We start from the raw sequence: 5,028 nt of genomic DNA on the forward strand, positions 1-5,028 counted from the left end.
GGGTTTCGCCATGTTGACCAGGATGGTTTTGAACCCTTGACCTCAGGTGATCCACCTGCCTTGGCCTCCCAAAGTGCTGGGATTACAGGCGTGAGCCACCGCGCCTGGCCAAATCAATTTCTTTATCTATAAAATGGTATCTACTTCATAGGTTTGCTTTGAGACTTCAATGATACTGCCACAAAATATTGGCTGTTCATTACTACTGCTTTTTTTTTCCCTAATAGAGATGGGGTCTTGATGTTGTCATGTTGCCCAGGCTAGTCTTTAATTTGTGGGCTTAATACAATTCTCCTGCCTTGGCCTTTCAAAGTGCTGGGATTTCAGGTGTGCATGCCCAGCCTGGACTTCTTGATAGTGATACTGTTAGATTAGGCAGTGATACAATAGCAAAGACATGGAACCAATCTAAATGCCCACCAATGATAGACTGGATAAAGAAAATGTGGTACATATACACCATGGAATACTATGCATTCATAAAAAGGAATGAGAATACATCCTTTGCAGGGACATAGATGAAGCTGGAAGCCATCATCCTTAGCAAACTAACACAGGAACAGAAAACCGAACACCACATGTTCTTACTCATAAATGGGAGCTGAACAATGAGAACACATGGACACAGGAAGGAGCAACACGCATGAGGCCATTTGGGGTTTGGGGTGGCGAGGGGAGGGAGAGCATCAGGACACAAATAGCTAATGCATACGGGGCTTAAAACCTAGGTGACGGGTTGATAGGTGTAGCAGATCACCATGGAACATGTAAACCTGTTAACAGACCTGCACGTTCTGCACATGTGTTCTACTACTGAAAGTAAAATTAAAAAAAGATTAGTCAATGGCGTCTCAAATATATTACCTGTTGTCACTATGTTTTATTTATTTATTTATTTTTCAAGACTGGCTATCTGTCTCCCAGGCTGGAATGCAGTGGCAGGATTATAGCTTACTATATTCCTGAACTCTTGGGATCAAGAGATCTCTTCTCTCTGCCTTCCAAGTAGCTGGGACTATAGGTGCATGCCACCATGCCCAGCTAATATTTTAATTTTTTTAGAGTTGGGGACTTGCTATGTTTCTAAGGCTGGTCTTGAACTCTTGGCCTCAAATGATCCTCCTGTGTTGGCCTCCCAAAGGGTTGGAATTACAGATATGAGCCACTGTGCTTGGCTCCAGTATGTTTATTTTTTAACAAGCCCTTTAAATGTATTGATTAATATTTTACATATAATGAAATGTATAGATTTTAAGTGTTAAGTTCACTATATGTTTTTTAAATCAATTTTTAATTGTTTAGTATTTAGCTGATTACAGGTAGCCGGCACTACCTGCTAAACAAAATGGAAGGAGGGGCCCAAGAGAGGATAACTTTTTTCCCAGAGTGCTAGTGCTTATTAGCGGATAAGGTTTATATTTGTTACCTCACTAGAAGATGGGGGAATTATTCACATTTACAAAGAGAAACTGAGACTTAGGTAATTAAAGTGATTTACCCAAAGTAACACAGCTAGGAAGTGGCACACTTAAGACAAAACACCATTTTGTTTTGCTCTGTAAAATTTTTGCTATGACTGACTAGTGATATTGACATTATTAAGAAAAACAAAGCTTGGTAGAGATAATTTCCTGTGAGGGTTTATTAAAGTCTCATAAAAGAAATGAAAGCCCATGATAAGGAGGTCTTCTGGTTTCAAATGCTTCAAAGTTCCTCAAGCTGCTGCTGCTGTTTTTTTTTTTTTTTCCCTTTTTTGAGATGGATGTCACCCAAGCTGGAGTGCAGTGGTGTGATATCAGTTCACTGCAGCCTTCATCTCCCGGGCTCAAGTGATTCTCCTGTTTCAGTTGCCCGAGTAGCTGGGACTACAGGTGTGCACTATCATGCCCAGCTAATTTCTGTATTTTTAGCAGTGGCAGGATTTGACCACGTTGGCCAGGCTGGTCTCAAACACCTGACCTCAGGTGATTCACCCACTTCGGCCAAAGTGCCAGGATTACAGGCATGAGCCACCACACTGGCCAAAGTTCCTCAGGTTTCTAAAACTGAGATAGTGTAATTTTATTAGGCATTCCTCTATAATGATTCAGGTAATCAGGTAAAACGAGTTGTTTTGGGTAACCTAGGTACATTTTTACTTTTCAGTGCAAAAGAATATAAAGACTAGTAAGAATGAAAATAATTTTGTTTCTAGGCAGTTCATGCTATTGCATGTCTCTTGTATATAAGAATTAGAGGCTGAAATGTAAGTGATATTATTTTATTGGATAATAGACAAGCCACATACTTCAGAGGAAATGATGGATAAGTAGTTATTGAAGTGTTACTGAGTGATAAAACCTCTTCAGGTGTGTAGGAATGTATTCTTTGATTGAATCAGCATAGAATTCCTGCAAGCCTCAGATTTTTCTTCATTCTCTCATGTTTCAGATTCCTTTATCCTTTGCAGCATGTCAGATACATTGATGTATTTGAAAATTGGCATCAGGTAAAGAATATATATGATAAGTGAAAGGGTAAATGAGAGTTCAGACATTCTTTCTTTTCTTTCTTTCTTTTTTTTTTTTTTTTGTGACAGAGTTTCGCTCTTGTTGCCTAGGCTGGAGTGCAATGGTATGATCTTGGCTTACCGCAACCTCCGGCTCCTGGGTTCAAGCGATTCTCCTACCTCAGCCTCTTGAATAGCTGGGATTACAGCCATGCACCACCAGGCCTAACTAATTTTGTATTTTTAGTAGAGACAAGGTTTCTTCATGTTGGTCAGTCTGGTCTCAAACCCCTGACCGTGTGATCCTCCCACCTTGGCATCCTAAAGTGATGGAATTAGAGTGTGAGCCACTGTACCCAGCTTTTTTTTTTTTTTTGAGACAGAGTCTTGCTCTGTCGCCAGGCTGGAGTGCAGTGGCATGATCTCGGCTCACTGCAACCTCTCGTCTCCTGAATTCAAGCGATTCCCCTGTCTAAGCCTCCTGAGCTTGGGACTACAGTTGTACACCACCACACCTGGCTAATTTTTTGCATTTTAACAGAGATGGGGTTTCACCATGGCCAGGATGGTGTTGATGTCCTGACCTCATGATCCACCTGTCTCGGCCTGCCAAAGTGCTGGGATTATAGGTGTGAGCCACTGTGCCCAACTGCCTTTTTAATTTTTAATTAAAAAAAATTTTTTTTTTTTTGAGACAGAGTCTTGCTCTGTTGCCTAGGCTGGAATGCAGTGGCGTGATCTCGGCTCACTGCAACCCCTGCTTCCTGGGTTCAAGCAATTCTCCTGTCTCAGCCTCCTGAGTAGCTGGGATTACAGGCACCGCCTCCATGCCCAGCTAATTTTTGTATTTATAGTAGAGACAGAGTTTTGCTATGTTGGCCAGGCTGGTCTCAAACTCCTGACCTCAGGTGATCCACCTGCCACAGCTTCCCAAACTGCTGGGATTACAGGTGTGAGCCACCATGCCTGACCAGACATTCTTTATTTTGCATAAATTATTTAAAAAATTTTTATTTCATGGAAAATGCCAGCTCAGATAATGGGATAATTAGGACAGATTTTCAAGAGAAAACAGTGATTTGTTCAACAGATATTTTTAAAGCATCTAATAGGTCAGGTACTTTTTTTTTTTTTTATTTTTTTCTGACCAATTAAAATCAATAAAGATAGGAACTTTTTTTTTTTTTTTTTTTTTGAGATGGAGTCTCACTCTGTAGCCAGGCTGGAATGCAGTGGTACATCTCAGCTCACCGCAACCTTCAACTCCTGGGTTCAAACAGTTCTGCTGCCTCAGCCTCCTGAGTAGCTAGGACTACAGGCATGAGCCACCATGCCCAGCTAATTTTTGTATTTTTAGTAGAGATGGGATTTTACCATGTTGGCCAGCATGGTCTCAATCTCTTGACCTCAGGTAATCCACCTGCCTTAGCCTCCCAAAATGCTGGGATTACAGGTGTGAGCCACTGCGCCTGGCCTGACAGTCTTAAAGTTACTGAAAGCAGAAAATGGTTTTCTCTGAATACATTATTGGTGGTTTTTGTCTCTTCGATTTTTTCCCTAGTTCTTATATACTGGTAAAAATCTAGAGCTTTTATATATAAAATAATAAAATTTTACTTGTAATAAAAAATTTAAATGTTTTAAAATAAATACAGTGACTATTTCATATTACAGTATGTCCTGTACTCCTGGTATCCCTTTCTCTGTTCTACTTCTTTCTGAGATGAAGTCTTGCTCTGTCACTAAGCTGGAGTGCAGTGGTGCGATCTTGGCTCACTGCATCCTCCACCGCCCGGGTTCAAGTGATTCTCCTGCCTCAGCCTCCCAAATGGCTGGTACTACAGGTGTGCACCACCATGCCTGGCTAATTTTTTTTTTTTTTTTTGTATTTTTAGTAGAGAGGGGATTTCACCATGTTGGCCAAGATGGTCTCAATCTTCTGACCTTGTGATCCACCTGCCTTGGCCTCCCAAAGTGCTGGGATTACAGGCATGAGCCACGGCACTCAGCCTCTACTTATTTTTTTAAATAAATAACAGTGTGTGTATATATTATTTTTCCCATGTTTAATCATTCTGGATTTTGCTTTGTGTCATTTTCCCTCTGCTAAAATATAAGCTGTGTAGGGACTGGGATTTTTTTTTTTTTTTTTTTTTTTGATAAAGCACAGAAAAATGTGGAACTTAGTAGGTGTTCAACAAATTCTTTGTTGAACAAATAATACTTTTAATATTTTAAAGTTAATTCTAGGCCAGGTGCAGTGGCTCATGCCTGTAATCCCAGCACTTTGGGAGGCCAAGGCGGACGGATCACCTGAGGTCAGGAGTTTGAGACCAGCCTGACCAACATGGCAAAACCCCATCTCTACTAAAAATACAAAAATTAGCCATATGTGGTGGTGCATGCCTGTAATCCTGGCTACTCTTGATACTGAGGAAGGAGGATCTCTTGAACCTGGGAGGTGGAGGTTGCAGTGAGCCGAGATTGTGCCATTGCACTCCAGCCTGGGCAACAAAGCAAGACTCTATCTTTTTTTTTTT

Source organism: Cebus imitator, unplaced genomic scaffold (genome assembly GCF_001604975.1).
Source record: "Cebus imitator isolate Cc_AM_T3 unplaced genomic scaffold, Cebus_imitator-1.0 Scaffold216, whole genome shotgun sequence".
Lineage (NCBI taxonomy): Eukaryota > Metazoa > Chordata > Mammalia > Primates > Cebidae > Cebus > Cebus imitator.